Below are 26,049 nucleotides of genomic sequence, written 5' to 3' on the forward strand. Positions count from 1 at the left end.
AAAATACAGTTTTTATGGAAACTGCTGCTGTGAAGATTCTTGGTATTTTTCTCCCTTTGCAACTTCATCAACATCCTAGGCCTAGACTTTGACCGCAGTAATAGTTTGGCAGGTGTCAGCTTTTTGCTATAATGGTGGGATAGCATTCATTTAAAACTTGTACACCATTTTTAATGCTTTTTAAGTGCAATATATTGTTGTTCAGGTGTGCATTGATCCTCTATTACGCAGGGAAATAATTTTGTAACTTTAGTCAAGGTACTGTATTCTCACCTAGATTACATTTTACTCCATATGCTATCCAGTTATAAATTGAACATACTGACTCTTTACACTTCATTGGACAAACACTAATGAACTAAGACTAGCAACATACCACTGAGTTAGGGAAGCATGAATTCCATGTTATGAATTGGCCTGGGTAGGGAACTTGGGATGAAAGATTAAATGGTTTATCTAGGGTCACATACTAATTTATTGGCAGGGCTGGAGCTTGAATCTAAATATCCTGGTTGTGTGCTCTGCTTATTAAGTTTCTTTTTACCCCAGTGCTCAGATGTAAAAAGTTTTCCAGTGCTCCACTTTCCTTTGTATCTTTACCAGGAATGATTCCAGAGTGCTTTACAGACTCTGTTGCTTCACCTCTAAAATACACTTGCTTCTGTGGTAATATACATTAGGGATGTGCTAGTGTAGAGGATTAAATGGTTAACTGATGAGTCTGGGCTCATCTTTTAATACTCGTGATTACATGCAAGGCCCCGTGTATCAGAGGCAGCAGGGTTGGGGGGAGCAGGTGGGAGCCAGTGGACTTTTAAGCCTCTGGCAGCAGGGGAAGTGGAGTGGGCTCTTTGGGAGAGTGACACAGAGGTCTTTGCGCAGCTCTTGAGTACTACAGAGAAGCACTTTGATGGTCTTCAAAGTCAGCATTAAACACAAGCTAGCAGCAGGTGTGAAAGATCTTGTCTCCAACAAATATGAAGGTGTCAGCACGAAGAGTGTTTAAAGGTCAAGCAGAGCCACAGAAGCAGGCTAGATTAATTTTAAATAATTGATTTAAATCATGAAAAAAATCATTGATTTAAATCAAGTTACCAAAAAAGCTTAAGACCGACTATACTTAGAGGATGCGTCTAGACTGGCAAGATTTTGCGCAAAAGTGGCTGCTTTTGCGCAAAAGCTTGCCAGCTGTCTACACTGGCCACTTGAATTTACGCAAGAGCACTGACTTTGTAATGTACAAAATCAGTGCTTCTTGTGCAAATACTTTCACGCTCCTGTTCGAGGAAAAAAGCCCTCTTTTGCCAAGAGGGCCAGTGTAGACAGGGAAGAACTGTTTTGCGCAAAAAAGCCCCGATGGCTAAAATGGAGATTGGGGCTTTCTTGCGCAAAATTGCATCTAGATTGGCCATGGATGCTTTTGCGTAAAAGCATCCGTGCCAATCTAGACGCGCTTTTGCAGAAATACTTTTAACGGAAAAACTTGTCTGTTAAAAGTATTTCCTCAAAATCATGCCAGTCTAGACGCAGCCAGAGTGTACTTAATTATGGAATAAGCCCCATTAACTCACTAGCACTCCTGTTTAAGAAAACAAGTATAGAATGGGGTTCCCTTGGAAAAGCTGAGTGATGCTGAAGTAAAATAGGAAATAGATTTATGGCATCACCATTATGGCCTGTCACAATGACGATCCAAAATATGGGGGCATGTATTATGCAATTTAAAATAAGAAAATGACACTTGATGGAAACTTTGGATTTCTCTTACTGCAGCTTTCTGTATTGTATACTTGAATTACAGGTTGTAAGCCTGGTTAACTAATTAAACAAGCCATAAGGCTTAGATAAGAGAACCTTTTTTTCCCCCTAGCAATATCCAACACTGCAAACAGTTTGGGAATTTACTTGTGAAATCTAGGGATGTTAGATACCATTTTTTTTTTTAGTAATTGTGTAGCCATAACAATTTTTAGCAGTTACAAGGTTACTAAAATGCTCTCCCTCAGGGGCAGGGCCAGCAGCTAGTGGGGTGGCTGTATCAGAGGCAGCAGTGTGTGGCAGCAGGTGGAGCTGTTTTATAATCAGCTCTCTGCACAACAACCCCTGTCTGGGGTGGGAGGATGAGCTTCCTGCAGACAGAGGCTATTCCAGCTCCTGCCTTCCCTCCTCCCCCTTGCTGCCTCTGATACAGTGGCAGTGAAGGGTGGGGAGTGTGCATGTAGTCAGTCATTTGGATTAACGGATAAACCTAAGCTTATCAGTTAATCATTTAAATGACTATATGTTAACATCCCTAGTCAAATTACACTTATACTAAAAGGCATAGAGTCTTGAGGAATGATTAATTGCAAAGTCAGTTAAAGTTATTAACCAGTTAATCCTCTCAGTCATATCCACATCATCATTTTCTCCCAATAAACTGTTTTCCTTATGATGATTCATTCTTGCAACTCAGTCCTGCATCATCTTCTTGCACTGCTTACACTTGACATGTTTTCCTTTTTTACCCAGGGAATGGATTTCTTCAAAATATTACCAGATTGGGTCTGTCTTAAACCCAGAAGCCATGACCGTTTTTTGGGTGGAAAAAGTGTGGGGATTATAGGAAGCTGAGTGTGTGCTGAATAATGTCTTGCCTCTTTTTTCCAATCCGCTCCACTATTTCTTTCTATGTTGCTTCCGTCCTTTCCTACATATCGTGTCTATCTTTTTAAAACAATGTCTTAAGTAACTCCTCTGTCATGCTTGGCCATGGTTCACCACTACTTAAGCACAGAACAAAAACAATCCGATCTAACTTGTGTGTCTTTGCATATGTTACTTTTTAATTTGTTGAGAGAGAAATTGGAAGCCCAAAACTTTCAAGAAGAAAGCAGTTAGGCTGGACAGACTTAAGGCCGTTAATTCATTTTTATGGGACTGTAAGTGTATGTGTAGCATGTTTGTGATGAGTTTTAATTGTAATTGTTATTTCTAAATGTGAAATTTAGTATTTAATTTAAAAAATCAAAATATCTGATTTAAATAACACATTTCTTTAATTTTAAAAAAACCACAATTTTTATCCACCTTGGTCTAGCCCATGTTAAAAAATTCTATTGTTTTTTTTCTCTTTGAAATGCTTTAATGTTCCCATGTTTTGCATCTAGGGGTTAGAATGTTGTCTACACTATCTTGACATAAGTGTACATACTGAAATACTTCCCCTTCCCCTGCTGATATAACTCCCCGGCTATGCTGACGTAATATAACATAACATAATCATTGAGATGATTTTGTTGGTTTAGTTAGGGAGACCCAATGTCTGTGTAGAAGCTGTCCTTACCCTGGCTATTGATTTCACCATGAAAATCATTATCAGTAATATACCTTTAACCCTCTATATCCTGATCAAGTAAGGGTGATTTTCATGTAAACTATGACAAATTGGTGTTCAAGTATGCTCAGTAGAGACTTCCTAGATTTTTTTGCTGTTAAAATTGCCAAACATTTCATACTCACTGGCCATCTTTAAGCCTCAGCCAGTGCTGACACGTGACCAGACAGCACGTCATCCCCACTGAGCATGCTCCAGGCCAGGACTATAGGTGTGGAACTGGATTTTTGTAATGGCAGCTCACAGGTGCTTCAGGCTGGAATAGCACTTGGCCCTGGAAATGAGAGCAGGGAGCCTATCACCACAGGCATAGTGAATATGTTATGCGCCCAGGGGCAAAGGCAAAATTTGCACGCATACCCCCCGCTACCCCGAACCTGGTACATGGCTGAGCCTGATCCTGGGAGAAGGGGAGGGAGAGCTTGTACTGCATCTTCCCCCACCGCCTCCACTTTGGGGCTGGGCCCCTGCACGCACTAACCTGCCGGCGGAAATGGAGGAGGGTCGCGCTGGGGGCAGAGAGGCAGGGAGGAGGCTCCAGCCAGTGCCGGCAGGCGGAGAAGGAGCAGGCGAGCCAAGGGATGATGGGGAATGAAAGGGGACTAAATTGGGGCCCCCCCAGTGTAGTCCCCAGGGGTATCTGCCCCCCTCGCTACACCATTGCTTATCACTTTTTTGTCCTATACTCTGAATGTCATCTTCTCCCCCGTTCTCGCCCCGATTTTCTCCAGCATCCAGGCAGTGTGGAAGAGGATGCAGTCATTTTAATGCAAAGGGAACAAGAGCTATACCAGAAGGAAAAGGAGTAGATTGATTGGGGCAAGGCCTAGTGAGGCTAGGCAAGTACTAGGTGGGATGGGGAGATGAGGACTGAGAAGCAGGGTTTTGGGAGTAGGATAGAATGGTTAGACAAGGAGACTGGCACTAGAGGAGATATGAGCCAGATAGTTGAATAAGGGTACCCTGCAATCAGACAAGGAGCCTGATGCAATTTGAACTGGATATAGAAGGAAGCTGCAATTGGGATGAGAAGCTTGAACAGCAGAGATTAGGAAGGCAAAAAGAATGGGACAGCAACACTTTCGAGGAGACTTGACAGAGAAGATCAAGCTTGTAGGGGAGCAGGCTGATTCTGTGCTCACTAGAGCATACTGCCATCAAGACCCTGAAAGGAATCCCCAAATTCCTGATTCCTTAGAGGGTGATCACTCTTACTGTTATCGGCTGTTCTATTAGTTCAAGTGGCAGAAGGCTGTGTGGTGACTCTAATGTTCCAACCCTGCTGATGAACCATGAGTGTCAGTAGGTGCGAGGGAATTTGTTTTGTTCCCCTTCCTCCTGTCCTCACTCTGGTTTTTCAAACTAGGAAATTGCAATCTTAATATTATTCTAGCGCTGCTTTTTTTGTGTGCAAATCAAGGTCAGTGAGCCCTTGCTTGGCTCTCTCCTACATCCTTAATTTCTGGGTCGTTTCTGTGTGTGAATAACTCCAGCGCCTTCTGTTGCTCTCCTGTTCCTTACTCAGAAGCATTTGAGTGAAATTGATACGATTATTAACAATTTCACTTCTGGCAAGGGTTCCGAACCACACATGAAACTGACCCAAATCTTATTACATTCCACTACATTTGACAAAGCCATGAACAGCTACAGTGAAGGTTTATGTTCAGTTCATCTTGGAAGGTTATTTTTGTAACCTTAAAGGTTAAAAAAAAATGGTCACATAAAAATTAAAAATTGTAGAAAGTGGTTTACATCTCAGTTTCCAGTGAAAGCTTCCTACTCTCACTGCTAGTGAATGGTTTTTAAGGCAATTTAAAGATCACACTATTTCACTGGGAAAATAGGGTGATAATAGCAGTTGTGGTTTTGCTCTGAAAAATTTAAGTCTATGCTGAGTCTCTTAGCACAGCTGGTTACTGATATGTGACACGGGGTATGTACTTAACTTCATTTGCTATTCATATATATGTATTTTCAAATGGCAGCACTTCACGTAAAAGAGGTATAGTTAGAAAAATATTAACAATTAAATGTGAGATCCTCAAGGGCTCAATGGTCTTGCCATTCTACACGTTTTATGTGTAATGTTCTCTTTCAGTTCATATCTTTATCTCATTGGGTGGATTTATGTGGTTTTTAAATCTCTATAGTGCCAGGTGAGGGATTGTAATGGCATGTTTATAGAGGAACATAAAAAGCAACATGTTGAAACATAGATAGTTCTGGGTGAGTCAGGCATGAGATGAGTGTAGTGGCATTAAGAATGAACAATGCATTATTTAAAAAAAAAATCAAAACAAAGTAATCTTGTTTCCAAATAGCTGTAGGAGATGAAGTATGAAATAAAGCTGCTGGGAATGACATTTTTCTTGTCAATCTAATAACATGAAGTTTGCTTTTCTGTGTTAGAATTCTGGTAAAAAAGAATGTATCCATGTCATTTCAGGACAAAAAAAAAAAAAGAATTAAAATTACTACTACTTAAGAAATAATTTGAGCTCCTATATAAAGCCTGTGAATAAAATGTTAAATTTCCTAGGCGTAAGTTAAAATCATTGGTAAGCACCTCATGTCTTCCCTCCTCTACAAATTTAATGACTTAATGCTGCTCTAGAAAAAAGGAGGTTGCTGAAAATGTAAGATACGTTTTGCATTTGGACTCTAGACATGTAATTGTGATCATTTTGTGATGGTAGTAGTCATTACACTCTGGAAAGGCCGTGTGTGTGCATTCCTTACAAAATGCTGAAACTTGCATTGTTTGCATTTGGTTAATTTTTTATCACTTTATATTTCATGTTTGCTGCCTTTGCAGTATTGACAAAATGGCTTGCATACTATTTTTCCTTTTTGCCTATGTATGTGTAAATTTTCAAAAAGAGGAACTAAAAAAAGCATCCTATGTAATGTAAAACAATGTAGGCCTTTTTCAAGATAGCGGAAACTATAGTTTTAATTTATTCAGAAGATGTCAAGTTTCAGTATTAAAATTCTTTAACTGGAAAAAGCGGTATTATTAAAATGATCAAAAGCTTCCTTAAAATGGGAAGCACTGATTTTAAAGATCAGAGCAACAGTTTGTTTCCTGATTCCAAATTCAAGCTTTCATTTACTTTAGTCTGGGTATATAGCATAGTGACTGAATATAGCTCATGTTGCAGTTTTAATTACATTACTTTTATAAATGAACACACAATTATGACTTACAATAATGTTACTACAATACTCAATTACTAATACAAAGATGGCCTTAAATACCACCATCAAAAACTGATTTAAGTTATCTTTGACACTATTAGTGATAGAAAATTACATAGGAAAAAAGGTAGTTAGATTTTTCTTTTCACTGCATGTAGCAGTGAGGTAAGCAATGATATTAACTGAAAATTTGACTTATTGTTTAATTCCTTTTTATTAAATATAGCTGCCCAATATTGCATTGTTTTTAATGCAGTTTAGATGGACTGTGAGGATGTGACTTTCTGCTTCTTGGCTCATGGCTGTTTCCCTCCCAGTATAAGAAAAGGCCTCATTCTTAGACCAGCACTGTGATCTCTCTATCAGTACATGGGTTTTCATTTTAGAAGTCTGTTCACATGAAGCCATATTCCACCAATGATAACTTAATCTATTTTCAATATGGATTAACCTTCACAGATCAAGTAACCACACCAACCACAGCAAGAAATCTATTATCTACAGACAGTCCCACAGAATATGCTCTGAGAAGAAAATTCAGGCTACACACCTTACCATACGCAGATTGACCTTCACCAAAAGGACGCTCTACTAGAAATGTAGATTGTCTCATGGAAAAAAACACCCAGATACCCCAAGAGAATTTGCTCCAGCACAAGTTATGGGGTAGGAAAGTCCTCTGACCACCTGCCACCACAAAAAGGAATCATTAAACAGTTACAACCCATTCTTAGTGGGGACCCCATTCTGAAAGAAATCTTTCCTATACCCCTTCTTTTGGCCATCTCAACAGCCAAACTATTGCCAACCTCAACAGCCAAAACAAGCTCCCTATAGCTTAGGACCCGTCAACTCAAAGCAGCATCAGACCTTGCCATAACAAAGGGCTGCAAAATCTTCAAATGTATCTCCACTGCTATAATGATTAATATCTCTCCCCGCCCTCCCCCATGCCCACTCAACAACAAACCTACCTCGTTTCTCATGGGATTTATCACTTAGTACAGCAGTGGCCAACCTGTTAGGGATGAAGAGGCAAAATAGCAATGAACAGGGTGCAAAGAGCCATGTACCCGGGGGGGAGGGAGGAGAAGAGTTGAGCAAAAAAAAGCAGCAATGCTGGGGGAAAGTAGGTGCCAGTACGCCATCCCAGGATGGGGCTCCAAGCTGGACAGTGTTCAAGTCAGGTGGAGGGGTTGGGGTGCTGAGCAAGCCATAGGCTTGTAGCTGTGAGGATGCAGGAGTTTTGCTCTGGGGTGCTTGAGGGGCTTAGGACAGGGAGGCTGGGAGTATGATGGGTGCAGGACACAGATTTGCAGTGTGGATGGTGTTGTGACAGAAGACTGGGGATATGGGGGTGCAGGAGTTTGAGGATGTTAGAGGCTCAGAACGGGGTTCCAGGGTATGATGGGTTCAGATTTGGAGTCAGGGGAGGGTCAGGAGTGTTATGATGCTGCAGCCAGATGGGGGGTTGGCCCCAATTGCAGGCTTGTTGTCCAGGCTTCATTTTTAAATAAAATACGTCAAACACAATGGCTGTGCCTACATTGGCAAGATTTTACACAAAAGCAGTCGCTTTTGAGCAAAAACCTGCCACCTATCTACACTGGCGGGGTGTTATTGCGCAAGAACATTGACGTTCTAATGTAAGAAATCGGTGCTTCTTGCGCAAGAACTATGACGCTGTTGCTCAGGAAAAAGCCCTCTTGCGCAAGTGTTCTTGCGCAAGAGGCCAGTTTAGACAGGCAACATGAATTTCTTGCGCAAGAAAGCCCGATGGCTAAAATGGCCATCAGAGCTTTCTTGCACAAGAGAGCGTCTACACTGGCACGGATGTTTTTGTGCAAAAGCACATGCCAGTGTAGATGCTCTCTTGCGCAAATACTTTAACTCAAAAACTCTCGCGTTAAAAGTATTGGCGCAAAATCTTGCCAATATAGACGTAGCCAACATGTTTCAGCATTGCCTTTATTTATGAGAGGGGCGGGGAACCTGCTTTGAGTCAGGGGTCACTGACCCACATAAAAGTCAACTCAGGGCTCACAAGTGAGATGCAAAAAACAACCCCTCCAAAAAACCCCAGCTTCACTAATGTGGCCTCAACTGTGCTGGTGGGGGCAGGGGACAGAGTGCTTGGGCAAGGTGCTGGGGCAGGTGGCAGGGTGCTGGTGGGCGGGTCTGGCCAAAGCGAGGGGACAGGGACAAGCTGCTCTTCCCTTCCCCTCCCGTATACAGCTGGCACACTTCCTGAAATGCCGGGTCTGTCGCTCATCTGGGGACTGACTTCCTCCTGCTGCCTGCCTGTGCAGGGGGTAGGTGGGGGGGGTGTGTGTGTGTGGGGGGGGGGAATCCCGGGACTGCATGCCAACTCCAACTTCAGGAAGCGCGTGCTCTTCCTCTGCTCCCCACGACAGCTGGGTGCTTCCTCTGCTCCCCCCTCCTTCCTCCCCCGCTCTAACCCAATCCCCATCCCCTCCCCAAGAACCAGGCACCCCCCTGCTCTAACCCAATCCTCCTCGCCCCCAACCTTATGCCTGAGTCCCAGAGCCAGAGCCGCTGCTACCTCCACACACGTCTCCCTACAGGCTCTGGATGTGAGTGCTGAGCGGCTGGCTTTGAGCACGTGCTGGCTGGGATGCCATGTGCACCCCCATCCTGATTCCCCTCCTCTCCCCTTCCCCAGAAGCAGACACCTTGCCTTCCTGCTCTAACCCAATCCCCCCCGCCAATCTTATGCCCAGGTCCCAGAGCCAGAGCAGCTGCTACTGCCATGTGCATCCTTCTACAGGTGCAGGGTGTGTGAGCAGAGCAGCCGGCTTTAAGCATGTGCTGGCTGAGACGCCGTGCGCACCCTCTTTCCCCCCCCACCCGATCCCCTTTCCTCTCTCCTCCCCTTCCCTTCTCTTCTCCAGAGCCAGGTGCTCAGTGGCCGGCTGCTAGCACATGCAGGCCGGGACGCTGAGTGCGACCCGGCCTGCACGTGCAGCATATTACGTAATGCGCTGGGGACTGTGAGCGGAACAGCACGGGGCTTGAGCATGCATGCGGCTCAGAGCAGCCCGGCCATGAGAGCGGCTGACCTGAGCGATTCTGGGTTCCTGTCCCGGTTCCATTAGGAGCTGCAATTTTTTTCTTCGGGAGCCACGTGCAGTTCGCGAGCCACGGGTTGGCCATCACTTGCTTAGTACAACAACCTGTGACCTACCAGCCTCTGTTTTTGGTTCTTGGAATGTTACGGGGCCACTTTACTTTGAATGGTCCCTTAGAATATGTGTTAGCTACTTATGCTAAATAGTCTTTTCTACCTTTTTTTTAGGTGTGACATTCTGGGTTTGTCCTCATTATGATTACACATGGCTGGCCTGTGCCAACTGAGTCAGGGCTGGTTAATTGAAGTGTAGACTTCTGGGCTTGAGATGGAGTCTGGGCTTTAGGACCTTACAAGGTGGCAGGGTTCCAGAGCTCAGGCTGCAGGTCTACACTGCAGTTAAACAACCTGAGCGCCAGTTTGCAGTGTAGACATATCGTCTAAGTTCCATTCCCAGACTAGAAGATTTGCTCTGTATAACTGAAAAGCTTGTCTCTTTCACCAGGAGAAGTTGGTCCAATAAAAGATATTACTTCAACCATTTTGTCTTGTCTTCAGACATTTGGAAAGTAGTGGTCATATTCCAGTTTTACCTTGGTTCAGAGAATTCTAATCTGGCCTGTTGCTCTTTGTACTTCTGACATTGCATTTGACTTGTATTTAGGACAGTTTTTTTAACTGATGAAACAGTATCTTGAGTAGAAAACGGTCTTAGCACATCTTGATCTTCCTCTTCCGTTGTCACTGACGTCTGTCTTTTTTCTCTCCGCGTTCCCAAACATGGTGTTTATCACTAGTAGTGGTTCTGACCTTGAATATTAATAGATTTGGAGATTTGATGGTGGTAATGGTTCTCTTCTTTAATACCATTTGTGCTTCTAGCCATCCCTTTCCTGTCAGGGCAGAGCATCTCATGGTAGAATCCATCTATCTGACACATTCTCCTTGCTACAGATGATTGCATTCTCTTTTTTGTCTTTCCAAAGCAGTAAAAAGTTGCCTCTGTGACAGCAGCCTCTATTTTTTCAAGGCAGGGCTGGACTCTCATGGTTAGTAAGAACTTCAGTCAACCAGAAGTCACTGAGCAGAAAGTTTACTGGCAAAACTGTTCAATTCTGAATTGTTAGAATATTTTAGTTAAATGAAAAACAGGCAGTGTAGGGCTGTAAAACCCATTTTATTGTTTAACTGGGTTAACTGATTAAAGGGAGGAGGGGGGGAGGGTCTCTTTAGCCTGGCTTCAGGGGCCCCCTTACCCACCACAGGCAGGGGGCTGTACTGGCTATACTGGGGCAGACCCTGCCTGTGGTGTATGGACCTTCTAAGTGAGAAAAATTGTATGCTGCTTTTTGTCAGTCTAAAGTCCTCCTTTGATTCTCTTGATAGGGACCATCTGTGGTGTAAAGATGGTAAGAATAGATCCCTGGTCATTTTGAGTATGAAAAGCTCTTCAGAGACAAACAGTGGTGGAGATTAAAATCGCTCTGAATGGGGAACTGACTGATTCTATGCCAAAGACAAAGGGGTTTCAATATGACTGTCCTTTAGCCCTTTTTCTTTACCTTTGTATTAATTATGATCTAGCATTAAAAGGGGATCAGTATTTTCCCACAAAATCACGAATCACGCTGTGTCTGGTTGTATGGTATGGTTCTGCTGTCACGAACACCTTTGAGACTGAAGCATTTATGAAACACATTTCGTTTATACTGTGAACGAGAATAATCAATAAATTATTCCACAACTAGAGTAATTGTTTTTAATCGGAGATAGAGGCTGTATAAATGAAGTATTGGTGGGCAATACAGTGAATGAGTTAGCTCTTTCTCCTATTTTGGGAAAATGGGTTGTGGGTTAAGCATATTCAGGTAACTAAAGAGAAGGCCTCGTATGCAGTGCAAAGAGTATTATGTTTTGCTGAATTCATGGGATCAACTTAATTGCACTAGCCCTTACAGTTTTAAGGCTAATGTATACATTCAAGTTTGTATGGAGCCGAAATATAGGAATGGAATGATTCCAGGTAACTGGAAGTGATTCAAAACAAATCTTTGGAAACTCCTTGGTCTCTCAGAAATACTTCAGCCACTCTTCTTAGATCTGAGACAGGTAGGAATTCTGTCCTATCCAATGTGCTGCACGGATGTTACTTTTTGTCTATGCTTTCATAGTATGCACCCACAGTATTTGCCAAGGTTATGCTAAGCCAAACCGTTTAGCAGGACTTTCTCACATAAGCTTCCTGTGTAAAAATTATTTGTGTGCTCTAGGGCCTTTCAGAATTGCAAATGTTTAGATTTAATCTTTAAAAATGTGAAATCTCTAATCCAGTCCAATATAGAAGATAGTAATAAGCAGCTGGGATATGGCAATTGTGTCTAATTGAAATGTCACTTCAGTTCCCCCTGTTAAAAAGACCCATGGGTATGCCAGATAATATTTAGTAAGAGCCTTGACAGCTCTCCATTTTCAATTAATGCAGACAGCTTACTTATAAGGCTGCTATACTAGCGTCATATACAGACAGCCCCTCTGTCCATGTAGTTTAGGGCAGGTGAAGGATCTACCCCATTAGTTATTACATTTTAAAATGTATTACCATTTGAGGTTAAAATGGCTTTCTGTGGGTTTTGTGCTGGCTGCATTTGTAGGCAACCTCTCAGAAAATAGAGTATTTGTTAGGAACTGACAGTGTATCTCGGGTTGGAGCGATTACCCTGTCTTCATGGTCAGTGTCACATCTTGGGATGCAGTCTAGACCAGTGTGGGGTTGGGTCACTGTCTGCCCTGTAGCTCTAGCTACCTGCAATTGCACTGCTGCTAGACCTCCCTTGCTCTCATCCAGCATGCAAACACGTATTGAGTTGAACATTTTGATAAGCAGCCATGGATGAGCAATTCTTATTCCAGCATCTTGCTTGTTACACTCCCAGCCACACTCTGGTACCCATCGTCTTATTGGTTACTCCTGGCAAGTTGACCCCAACTCCTCCCCAGTTCTGAATTTTCTCCAAATCATGTGCTACCAATCTCCAGCTCTTTCCTGGATCATTCAGTGGAATAATAAGATTAACTTGCCCCTGTAAAGAGACAGAATGCACAGTTTATCATTTCAACTGGCGTTAACAATCACTTCAGTCCAAACTCCGCACTCAATTGGCTTAGTTTAAAGTTAAGCTTATTATCAAAAGTAGATAGGATTTCAAGTGATGTCAAGTAAAAGAAATAAAGGCAGAGATGATTACAAAGCAAATTTTAAAAAGTCTAAAGTTTAATCTAGCAAGGTACAGTCCCCATTTAAATTGGTTTCTCTCATCAGATACTCTGTCCATCATAGTGGTAGAGATGTAGCCGTGTTAGTCTGGGGTAGCTGAAGCAAAATGCAGGACAATGTAGCACTTTAAAGACTAACAAGATGGTTTATTAGATGATGAGCTTTCGGGGGCCAGACCCACTTCCTCAGATCAAAAAATGTCCATCATGTCCATCTGTCCATCATGTCCATCTGTCCATCATGACTGGCTGTCTCTCAGTCAAAACCTTTAACAGAAGTACATAGTGCTGGTTGCCCCTGTTTTTCTAGGTGACAGATAATTTGAGTTTTTTTGCCTCAAGTGAACCTTTGGAATGGATCTTTGTGGAGGTTCCCCCCAAAATAAAGTTCATTTGAGCTGTCTGGAAGGAAATATGGAGTTTCATGGTGAAAGAACTTCCATGCTGGTTTCTTTCTGTGCTAGTGTTTACAGAATTGCGAATTGATCTGTTCCTCCCCTGTCCAGTGCAGATAAATGTTTAATTGACACTCTCGCTTGGCTGGAGGCATTGGCCTATCCTTTGTCTGGGAGAAACCTGTTTACCCATTCCCCTGACTTGTTTGTGTAAACGAAGTTCCATGGGTGTTTTACTGCAAAGACATCATGCAAGAATATTAATGATCAATGTGGTGTTAGTTTCTCAAGGATACCTTATGTGACACACATCAGTTTGACTTTTATGAGCCGGAGTACTGAATGGATCAGGCCAGCTGAAACTCACTAGAAGATAGGAATAAGCCCCTTGTCCTCTTGCATTATGAGGCTGTTAGGATCACAATCAACCGCTAAAATAAGGAAAAGGCAAGTGGCAAGATGATTATACTCAGAATAATGGTATATGTCTATTTTTAATCTGCATGTATCTTAATTTTATAGTTTTGGAGTTTATTTTTATCTTTTGTAATATATTTTGTTTTCTATGCATTGGCCCAAGGCTAAGTTGCTGTTAATAATTTAAAAAAAGTTTCAATAACTCTGAATAATTTTGAAAATCTCACCTGTTTTGTGCCCTTAACTGTCCTAATCTTTTTAAATTTGAGGAGAATTTTCTCTTGGTTTCATGGTCTTTGTTTCTTTTAGTTCTTTGCCTACTTCTAAGCTGCAGATGGCCAACCTGCTGCAGATTTTTAAACTACAGTGTAGGCAAATCTTCAGTGTTCCCACATTCTAGACTAGCACCTCAGCAGTTAATTCTCTCATCACTAGTGCAGTATTTTGGAATACAGATAATTTTGCTCCATGTATTTACTGAACCTATATCTTGCAAAAATAAAATAATTCAATAGAACTAGAAGTTTATTGGTATAATGTTAATAAAAATAACTTGTTTAAAGGCCCAGTGTTATGTTCAATCAGATTCTGAATGGTTTAAGCTAATTCATTTGTAAACTGTGGTTGCTAGTACGTATCTTTTATGCTGTTCAGTAAGTGTACGTGCAGTAAACTGGGGGAGATAACAAGTATTATGTTAGCTGCAGGGGCCAAGAGCAGGGGGACCGTAGCTGTGTTTGAACTAAATAGTTTACTTTAGGGGTTCTTTTTGCACTGATACAGGAATTTAGAATCAAGTAGTCTTGTCTAATTGTTTGGGCAATACAAATGCTGATCTACTGCAATCTTATTGCAGTCTCAGGCTTGTTTTACAACCTTGCTTGTGAGCCACTGTGAAGCATGGCTAGGAGTCAAATGTCAATCATATCAAATATGAAGTCAGCTATGTCATTACTAGGGTTGTTAGATATCAGTTAATTGAGTAGTCCAATAACCGCATGAGTTCCTGTTGGTTGTTTGACTCTTCTATAGTCCCCAGGGCTGGGGCCGGCAACCAGTGTGCTCCACCTCCACTCCTGGGGAGCCTCCTGCCACCACACGTTGCTGCCTCTGTCTGCCTGGAGCTGGTTTGCGAGGAGAGTCAGTTTAAAAACCAGCTCCCTGCACAAACTGGCTGCCTGCCACCCTGTGCTGCTGCCTTTGATATAGAGGCAGCAGTGGGGGGCAGCAGCAGCCCCTGCCCACTGGAAGGGGGGGGTCCAAGCTCCCCACCAACAGAAGCTGCTCCACCTCCCAGGGAAAAAATTTAGACGCGCCAAGAATGAGGCCCTTAACTGCACAGTGACACCCCTAGTCACTACATGTTAAAAAAAAAAAATTGTAACGTAGAGGGGTGTAAATCTGTTTATGCCAATGCGACTACCTTGTTCCATTTACAGTACTGCTTGGAACACAATTCAGCAGTCTTTGGGAGGAAGGGACCAAACCATATTTTAACTGTGCCTAATAATTCTTCTAGTGCCTATAATTCTGTTGATTTGGACTTGTCAGAGCTCCTCACATCTTCGCCATAGTGATAGTAATTCTGATAGGGTTGATCCAAAGAGGAAACCTGTTGATGTAGCTTCACTTGAACCACAGTCTGCTATTGAAATTCCAAATAGAAAATCCTTAACCAAATATGTTCTAGGTGTAATATTTTAGTGTGTCTGTCCGGAAACAGGAGATCTGTTTTGTTGAGTTCAGCTTATACAGTACTGTTGTGATCTCTGTGAGGGACTGCAATTATTTTGAGTATCCCCTTAAAAATGAATTATTTGATAACTGTAATGGAACTTCCTGCATATAGATTTTTTAAAAAATCCACATCTACACTACAAACTTTGGTCAATACAAGTTATGTTGGTGTATAACTACCTAAGAACATACTTATAGACAGGGCTTGCCAAGTGACGTTCTGCGCATGCACAGATGGCTCTGCGCCGGCTCTTCCAGGTTGTAATCTACTCGCCACAGGCGAATAGATTACATTATTTGTCGAGCTCTGCTTGTAGGCATGCATAATTGGCTGCTTGTTTTGCTTTCTAGGAGTGCTTATATTAATGCAAATTATGGTGTACCATGTGTAAGTATCCTAATGTGCCACGTGCCGTTGTTGGTGCAGTGCCATTTCAGAAATTTTTGCAATGTGTTATAAGATATAAATGACTCAGCTAGGCGTCTCTGAGAGTTAAGGGTAAAGATTTCAGCATGCAACTTTCTCCATAGCACAAGGCCTCTATTTTACATGCCTTTTAAAAAAAACCTCATATTTTCTGTAGCTGCCTGCTGAACTCTGTACAATTCTCATGAATGTAGCAAATACAGGATGTGCAATTCTGTATTTGCAGACCTGCAAGAAGTATTGCCACAACAGGGGAAATGAAGATTCCTTTGAGAACAGTTTGCTAAGGTTATCTGGCTCTCAGCCCTTCCAGACTACTGTACCCTTTCATGAGTCTGATTTGTCTTGAGTATTCTCAAGTTTCACTTCACTTAAAAACTACTTACTTACAAACTCGGACACAAAAAATAAGTCACAGCAGGCTCTTATGGAAAAATTGCATAGTCTCACTTTTAAATATAATTATAAAACCAATTGGAATGTAAATACAGTATTGTACTTATATTTTAATATATAGTATACGGAGCAGTATAAACAAGTAATTTTTTGAAATTTTAGTTTGTATTGTCATTCAGTATTGCTTTTTAAGTAGCCTGTAATAAAACTAAGTAACTATCTAAATGAGTTGATGTACATCTTGGAAAACCTCTGCATACCTCCCACAGATACATGTGTCCCTTGTTGAGAACCATGCGAAAAACAAATCAAGGTTGTTGGTGGTGTTCAGGGTGGAACTACAGACAGCGTAATAAGCTTTGACTGGTGGAGTCGTAAGGTTTGGAGTGATGAACAGTGACTGCAGAACTTTTGGATGTGAAAGGCCATGTTCCTGATAATGCAGTGTGGTCTCTAAAACACTAGAATGTCTTATTACTTTTCCTTGTTACCTAGTTTATGTTAGCTCTCTAAAAAGGAAACAGACTTAAGATAAGACACTTCCTTGTGGAAGGAAGGAAACGTGAAGTGAAGGCAGTCACTGTGTTCTGAACTTCTGGCAAATTGTTGCAGCATACTTTCAACATTGGCACTGTTCCCAAATAGAACTAATACCATTGCAACTAAGTTCAGGAAGTAAAAGTTAAATTTTAGTTTTGAGTATGGATTTTCTTAGTTTTATGGATTTGTCACCTGTAAAGTCACTGATCTCAGCATTAAAAGTGTCAACATGAACTCCTCCAATGGCATAGCTTAAATGGAGCATGAGACTGCAAAACTGAGTACAGTACACAAATTCCACAGTAAAGACTGCGAAGAACAAATTCACAAATAGGCACATTCTGTGGCATATTCTGCAGTATGACACAGCTTTCCCAGCGATTGTAGTTTGGGTCTGATTAGAATAATGTAAATTTTTGCTGACATCAGTTGGAAAAGAATGTGAGGGCACCAGGCAAAGGGGAGTATTACTTAGCAAACTGTTTCACCTGTATATTGATACTTGCCTCTATACTTACTTGGGAAAATGACAAGCTATTTCCTTTCATCTTCTGAAACAAAATGAGACAGAAGTCCCTTATTTCCTGGGTGCAGATTATGAAAGAGAGAAACAAAATAACGGAACTGTTCTCCTCTCTGTTAGTAGAATGCTATTCTGTATACAGTTAGCTGGATAGTTGAAAAATAATAGGTACGGTGGCTAAGCAACTTTCCTAAATCCATGCATGTTTGTTAAAACGATGTACAAACAGCACTAGTGTTGGATTAGCCTCCTTTCCTCCTAAAGACAATTTTATCACCTTTTCAGCGTATCAGCACAAAACTTTTTCTATAATGTTCCATGCGGACAATATTCCAAAATACAGATGGTTTATTCAGTAGTTTACTATTTGAAATTCTTATATTTTTGTGTAAACATTCTCAAAATTCTATTGTGAAAGCATTCACAACTCACATGTCAGTGAGTCCCATGCTGGCTCCATGTGCAGGATATAAGAGAGATGCTTACACTCCCCATGTGTCTACCAATAATTGACTGAGTTGCTGTTGTGCTTTTGAAATACCAAAAAAAAAAAAAAAAAATCTGCATTTTACTGCCCTGCTGGGTTTCAGTGAATGTTAACTGTTCCTTACATGGTTTTTAAGCATGTAAAATAGCATCTTTTTGGAAGCACATAGTTGAAATCTGTTTTATCAGTTGACTAATCTGTTCAGATGGTGACATTGTGAGAGTGACCGATAAACACAATGCTAAAGTAAGTTCAGTCTATGCATAAAAAGTCTTGTAGGTGAACTTGAAAGGAAAAATAAACCTACTTTGGCCTTTTTTGTAGTATGGTCATATAATTAATGTTTTTATTTTATAATGCATTTAGAAGGAATAATACAGCCAATCCCCAAGTTACGAATGCATCGATTTACGACCGTTCGTATTTACAACCAACCTTCTATACAACTGGAACCTGAGTTAAGAACGAAATCTGCACTTACGAACAGCACGGCCATAAGTAAATGAATGTAATCCGACTTATGAACAGATCGAGTTACAACCAAGTGCTTGGAATGTAACTTGTTCGTAAGTCGGGGACCGGCTGTACTCAAAATTCAGAAAGTAAATTAGATCAAGATTCTACTCTGTAAAAATTTGCTTTCCTTCCTTTTGGGTCATGGTGTCTTCCTTTTGATAGTAACAAATATTTAGGTGTTAAAAAAATCTAGAGGCACCAAGAATGAGGCCCTTAACTGAAATTAAAAGTATATGAGGTTGTCACCAAATCATTTTATACTCCATGTGGGGAAAGTTAACTTTGCAACTGAAAGGGGTTACTATGTCTTAAGAAATCGATTGAAACTGATGGAATTGGGTCCACAGACCTCCGCTTTCCAGGGTGTTTTCAGTTCAGTATTTGTTTTACAAAATTTCCATAGCTGTGCTTCAGCTTTTTCCCCTCCCCCCCCCCCCCCCCCCCAAATTAAGGCTAAAACATGCTGAATGTATCATGCCAGGTTTTTCTGGAGTCCAGTGTTTCTTCTCTAGATGCATGGACTTTAAATACTCCAACTGAATTAGACCCCATTCACTACTGTAGTTTGAAAATTTGTTTCACTTCCTGGAAGATCACATTTCTAAGACTGTCTTGGTAGAAATGTGTCAAAGTGGCTTGGCAAAGTTAAGGGAAAAACATCTTAAGTTATCACAGTGCACGTTTAAGAGGGGGTGTGAAGATAGACCTCTGTAGATAGGTTTTACATACTTTGGTCTGGAATTCGATAAGGTTATTTTTTCTGGTGATTTTTTAAAAGATGTCTTCTAATGAAGAAGAACTTCAGCAGGAAACAGCATTTTAAAGACATGCTTTGTGATTGATAAATCCTATTGGAACCTCAGAGGTTGTTAAAGAACCCTCCCCCCCAGCCTATGGGGAGGATCCACTGAAACCTGGAAACCAGCTGATTATGTGGGACAAATAAAAAGAAAAACAGGAGCAGGCATGAAGATCAAAGGGCCAAAGCAAGGAAACTAGAAGGGGACACCGAGCAGAGAAATGGTCTGAGGTAAACAGGATGAAGTTTAATAAAGACAAATGTAAAATGCTCCACTGTGCATGCAGCACAGGATCGGTGCCAGCCCCGGGTGCGCAGCACTTGGGCGGCCTCGCCCCCAGGCTCACAGTGCATGGGCTGTGCTGGACCCAGGTGCAAGGCACATGGGCGCTGCCGGGTCCTGGGCGCAAGGCGCATGGGCACTGCCGGCTCCTGGGCGTGTGGCGTATGGGTGGCCCCGCCCCTGGGCGCAGGAGCAGTGCCGGCCCCGGGAGTGCTGAGCATGGGTGGTGCCGGCACCGGATACGTGACATATGGGTGGCCCCGCCTCTAGGTGCCTGGTGCATGAGTGGCCCTGCCCCCGGGCACTCGGCGGCCCCAAAAGGTTGGGGACCACTGGTCTAGACAGTATTTGGTCCTGCCATGGGGGCAGGGGACTGGATTCGATGACCTCTCGAGGTCCCTTCCAGTCCTAGTATTCTATGATTCTAAGAAGTCCAGAAGTGGTAAATGAAACTAATTTAGAGGCAGGCATGGACAGACTTTTGTACTGTATTGGGTATGATTGAACAGGTTAGGACTCTAACGATGAGACACAAGCAGATGTGATTAAAAACATATAAAATAACAAACAGTTTAAAGGAGATTTCTGGGATGCTCTTGTTTGCATGCATTATTCACAAAGGCACATTTAAATATGACAAATTTAATTTAGTTAGAATAAAATATTTAACTTTGAACTTGCTTTGTTTAAATATAATTGAAGTCAGGAATGGATCTTAGCAGGAGTCAAGTGGATGAGCTATTTCATAGAACACCCAGTTAAAATAGGTGAAATGTTTTCATTAACAAAATTAGCATTTGCTAAGACAGGTTATTCAGCTTCCTTTCGGTTATCTGGATATAGGCCACAGTCAGCATATTGGACTTGATCCCGTGTATGGCAATGTATTCCCATTATAGGTTTCTGTTGTTCTGATAATACAATAGTCAGTTTTGTGGAAGCTGTTAAATGATCAGATATATGCCACTATGAAGGTCAGAAGGATAAAGAAAGATGGATGAAAATGTTCAAAAAGAGGTTGGAACTGAAATGAGTTATGGTAATTTTTTCTTTCTCACTTTTCTAGAACACAGCAGTTGTGTTAGGCATTGCAGCTGTTGCAGCTTTCTTTTAAAGCTGCTGCAATTAATTTTTCTGTGGCTGAAAGCACTTTTTCAGTCAGGGATTCTCAACTTTGGAACATGCTCCCTCTAGCATTTTCCAAGATTGAAAATGACTTAATCTTTTTGAAATTTTTTAAGCTTGATAGATTTGGACTCGAGTTTTCTTATTGATAAGCCTGTCTTTTTCTCTTAATTTTTTGTTGATTATAAAAATCTAGATTCTTGGTGAATGGTATAAATCCAAATTTCTAAGTGATTTTACTTATATTACTGTATAGCTAAACATACATACAGGGAGTCAGAGTAGTTACTGTGTAGACACAGTGCTCACTGGAGAAAGGAAGACTCACTTTTCCTCTTTAAAGAAATCATAAATAATTTTAAGAAAGGCATTCTGGTAGCAGAAGAACATTTGCATTAAATTACTGTGTAAAGTAACCCTTTTGTTCATTGTAACTGGTGACTTGCCATTCCTCCATTTGACAGTTGTGTTGCTGCAACCATGTACACCATGGTAATTCTTTGTGAAACAGATATAGTATAGTATTATCTCAGATGAAATTTGAGTTAGTACTGTGTGACTCAAAAGCTTGTGTCTCTCTCTACCAGCAGTTGGTCCAGTAAAGGATATTACCTCACCAACCTTGTCTCTAATATCCAGGGACCAACACAGCTACAACTACACTGAATGTAATCCAATCTAACATTTGCCATGCTCTTAAGCAGTCAATATTGCCAGAGATGATAGAAAATTAAAATGTTCAAAGATTGCTATCTTTTGGACTCAGTTCCTTTTGTTGACTTTCAAGTGACAGACTGAAGTCCTATGTCTTAAACCATAGTACAGTGATCCCCAACCTTTTTGAGCATATGGACCCCTTTTCAATCTACTAAAATTTCATGGGACCCGCTGCCCCGGGGGGAGAAGAAAAGGAAAGGGGAAAGTTTTGAAAACTTTCCATGGACCCCCTGCAGTATCGTCACAGGCCACCAGGGGTCCGTGGACCACAGGTTGGGAACCACTACCCAATATGTAAAATACAGGCTTCTTATTATTAAATTGCTTTTTATTTAAATAAAAATCTATTATTTTTATGTTTTTAAAGTATGATGATGCTTTGTCAACCTCTCTAGCTTGGCCTACACTACCCTTAGATATTGTAAAGGCTGAAAAAAAATTGACTTTCTATTTCCAGAGCATAACAGAAGGCATCTGAACCAAATACAACATCTTCCCTAGAATAGAAACAAATATTGGCTTTCAGGACCGCAGGGGGGAGAAAAACCCCAAACCAAAACCCAAACACTGCTTCCTGGCCTAATGAACCTCATCCTAATGGAAGAAGCTTTTTTGTTTGTATGCTTTATTTTTTATTTTTTCTGACTTGCATGTTTTCTAAAAATAAAAAATCTGGGGCCTCCCATTCAAAGGATACTTTTTGTTTTTCATTTAGTTTCTTGGATTTATCTGTGCTATAAGGAAGATTTTTCTTGTTGTATTTGGCCTTCCTCATTGAGGGTGTATAGCAGAGGTGGGCAGAAGGGCCTCACGGACCGTATCCGGCCCGACAAGTGGGTTGTTCTAGCCTGCGGAGGCTATGCCACTTCCCCGCTCCCAAGCTGATTAGGGCTTGGGGGCGGGAGGAAGTGCATGAAGTTTTCTCCACCCTGCCAGGAGTTTGTGGCTGATTGGCCTGGCAGCAGAAGGGGAAGCACCCAAAGTCTCCTCCCACCACCAGGGCATGGGTGCCATGGGGGAATCTTGTGGGGGGGGGGGGAAGGAGGGCAAAGGCAGTTCCCAACCCCCAGACTAATCATGGTCTATGGGTGGGGAAGCAGGAAAGTATCTGGGCCTCGCCCCTTCCACTTGAGGCCCTACCCCTTCCGGTGCAGCCTGGGGCGCAAGTTTAAAAATTTCTGAACTGGTCCCCAGCAAAAAATTATTGCCCACCCCTGGGCAATGAACTTTTTTCTTTTTAATTGTGTGTTTTTAAATATTTCAGTTGCCATGAGGTGTCTGCTAAGCATGACCAAACTAAAAATCTAGGATATATATTTGTAGACTCTTTAATAATAAAAGGTAAAAAGGCCTAGTAGGTCTGCAATAGTGGGAGATAAACCTGTTGCCAGTCCATCATCCAAAAGGAATGTGTATGTGTGTTAGGGATGTAAGCGACTAATCGAGTCAACACACTAGTCAACTAGTTGCTTCCTCCCCCTTGCTGTCTCTATCACAAAGAGGCAGCAAGTTGGGGGAGGGGGAGAGAGAAGAGGAGGTGCTGGTGGGAGCCAGTTTAAAAGCTGAAATGTACAAGACACCCAGCAGAGGCTCTTGAGTATTTCAAAGATTGAAATGCTGCGTGGAGCCCGGGGCCAGCAGGATTCTTGTACGTTTCAAAGCAGAAACACCCACATGGAGCCCAGAGTAAGTGGGACTCCCCACAGAAATGCTTCATGCAGCATTTCAAAGGTGATTTGTCACGCTAGTCCTTATTGACTAATTGAATAGTTGATGGAAGTCCCATCAACTATTTGATTCGTTAATTAATCAAAATTTAACATTCTGTGTGTGTGTGTCATTATTTTGAGTGCATTCAAGAGGCCTGTATTAAGAGAATTTGGGATTTATATGAAACCAAAATTATATTCTGATTATACAGGCATTAGGTTTCTAAACACTTCAGGGCAGTAAGAGAGTAATTTTGAGTATCTTCATGAAAAAAGGACACTCTATAAAAATGTATTATATTTAACATATTCATCATTCTTAGTGATGTAAAATAGTATATAAAACGGTGTGCCGCGGAGAACAACAGAGTTCAAAATGCCTCCCCCCCTTTTTTTCTCCTCAATTACTTGCCCCTCGCAACCTTTTTTTCCCCCCCTCAACAAAAAATCCGTGGTGTTCCCTCATTTAAAAAAAAAATCGTTTGGTATTCCTCAGTCTTAAAAAGTTTAAGAAACATTTACATAAAAAGTACTAAGATACTAACTTGTAAATGTTATTTGATTAGCATGAGAATTACACTTTGCATGGTGGTGTTTAACTGCCAGCTATTATGTATTAATAATGCTAGATTTAAAGCCACAAGTTACTTTATGATTCATGCTGCTGGTCGTAGTTAACCAGATGCCCATGGTGACTCATGGAACTAATTAGCAAAAATTACATTTTTGAATTTTTTTTAATACTCATTTTATGTTGGTGAGGGAGGACCCATTATTAAACGTTCTGTGTTACCAAATAATGAGTCAGAGGTGTGTGAGTTTACCTATAGCTACTGCAGTAGTCTAGTGTATGTCCTATAGTTTTATTCCTGAGGCAACTGAAGAGATCTAGAATCATAGTCTTGCATCATGCTCAGGTGTGTGTGTATATATATACATATATATATATATATATATATATGTAGGCTAATGGTTTCACCATGTTTCTCCTCTTCCATAAACAGCTTGGGGATGTAAGTCTTACTTGAATTTCTTCGGAATCAAAATCCTTCCTCTTCTGTCTTTTCTGCTGCTTTGGGCAGGAATAAATTTCTTCCATGACTCTCTATTCTGGGCGGCTCTTTGCATGTCATTTGTATTTAATTTTTCAGATTAGAAGACTTACCTTTCATGCCCAGCTGTGGGGATGGCCCAGGGTAACAAGGGCTGCATGGCCCGCCCAGTGGCTTCTCCCTGAGGCTGGCCTGTGCATGGTGGGGACCTGCACAGTCCCCTTCTGTCTTCTCCCTGGGGTGGCGGGAACCCCATAGCCCAATCATCAGCTGTTCTGTGGGGCAGGCTGGGGTGGCAGGGACCATGCTGCTGGCCAGTGGCTGCTCCCTGGGGCTGGGGCACTTGCTGCCCTCCTGTGGTCATTTGTGAGTATAATCGTCCCTGTTCTCATACCCCTACCTTTCCATTTGATGCAAAGCAGTCACATTACACCAGGGGTGGGCAATAATTTTTTGCCAGGGACCACGTCGATTTTTTTGTGAAGTGGCCCCGGGCTGCACAGGAAAGGGCGGGGCATCAAGCAAAAGGGATGGGGCCAAGATATTCCCGGGTTCTCCATCCCCAGACAATTATTGGTTTGGGGGTGAGGGAGTGCCCCCACCCCAAGTTCCCACAAGGTGCCCATGCCCCTAGTGTGGAGGAGACTTCCCTTGCTCTCCCGCCCCTGGGCCCTGATGGGCCTAGAGGCAGAGGAGCAGCAGGGCCTCTGTGGGCCAGATCCACCCTCCTGGTGGGCCGGATCCGGACTGCGGAGGCCCTTTTGCCCACCCCTGCATTACACGCACATCCCACTGTTTTGGCACAACCAAATCCTGACCTAGTTTGAAGTTCTGTTAAGAGGAAGCTGCATACCAAATTTGGTCGTCCTAGATCTTACAGGTTAGGAGAGATTCTTGAACAAATGGACTCACGGATGGATCGACATGCAGACACACACAAAGTCTGTAATATATATAGTAGATGGAATAATTATATTCGTTCCTTGACATGAAAATAGTTGACAACCTTTAATTAATTTAGTTTTGTTACTGTACATTAACATTTATAAAAAATGAGCTGTGGTATTATGTGCCATTTATTTATAATTTTGGTTCTCTGTTCAGGTTCTGAAGACAAGCTGCAACATCAATTCCGGGAGGAGAAAGAATTTTCCATTAAGACATCAAGAACATCTCATCAACTGGTAAATATTTATTCAGGTGTTTTTGTTTGTATTCCATTAGTTATCTTGTGTTTAGTGAAAGAATAGCATTTTACACATCATCATATCCAAATTAAATTTAAAGATCAATGCATTATCCACTGAGATGCAGATCTTTATATTGGGAAGTATTAGGTCATGGTGGTTTGTTTTTTAATAATAGTAACTATTCTTTTATTATTTTTAGAATCAACGTGATCAGATTAATTTTTATGTTCTCTTTTGATCTCACTACAGTGGAGAAAATAAAATGGCTTTTCATTTAAAATTCAATATTTTTGTATTTAAAATAGGGATGTTTGAATGTTTAGTTTGGTTTAAGACTACACACTCCTGATACCTCACATCTCTCTGAACATCTGTTATTCCAATGTATTGTTGAAGCAGTGCATGTTAAGCATCTCTATTCCAGCACTCTCTGGTCCAGCAACTTCCACGGTCTGGCATGTTTTTAGTTAGCCGGCTGTCTACTTATCAGGGATGTGGCCAAGTTTCCCGCAGTGTCATAAAGTTTGTTTTCAGCAGCCAGTCCTGGCTCTTAGTGTTCTGTGCTGTTATTTAGCTCTAATTTATCCCTAAATGTCTTCTAACAGCCTAGCAAGTAGTGGAAGTGTTGGTAATGCTGCTAGACAATATTGACCTCCATTGATTTGGTGAATTCTCTGGTTCGGCACTGTACCATAAAATCAATGCTGGAATTTCAGATCTCTAAGGTATTTCCAGAGGTGGAGAATAAAATTCCTATAGTAAAGGAGATATATGGTTCAGGTTTTTTAAAATATTCTG

General features: G+C 41.6%; 1 protein-coding gene across 5 annotated transcripts in view; it reads left to right on the forward strand.

The window, feature by feature from the left end:
* Window positions 1-26,049, forward strand: part of CYRIB (CYFIP related Rac1 interactor B) — a 143,698-nt gene that overhangs the window by 34,618 nt on the left and 83,031 nt on the right. For all 5 annotated transcript variants that reach the window (XM_025184920.2, XM_025184919.2, XM_006123559.4 and 2 more), the window contains exon 2: window positions 25,166-25,245. The gene's annotated coding sequence lies outside the window, so the exon portion shown is untranslated. The remainder of the gene's footprint in view (window positions 1-25,165; window positions 25,246-26,049) is intronic.

The sequence above is a fragment of the Pelodiscus sinensis genome, chromosome 2 (genome assembly GCF_049634645.1).
Source record: "Pelodiscus sinensis isolate JC-2024 chromosome 2, ASM4963464v1, whole genome shotgun sequence".
NCBI classification, from domain to species: domain Eukaryota; kingdom Metazoa; phylum Chordata; order Testudines; family Trionychidae; genus Pelodiscus; species Pelodiscus sinensis.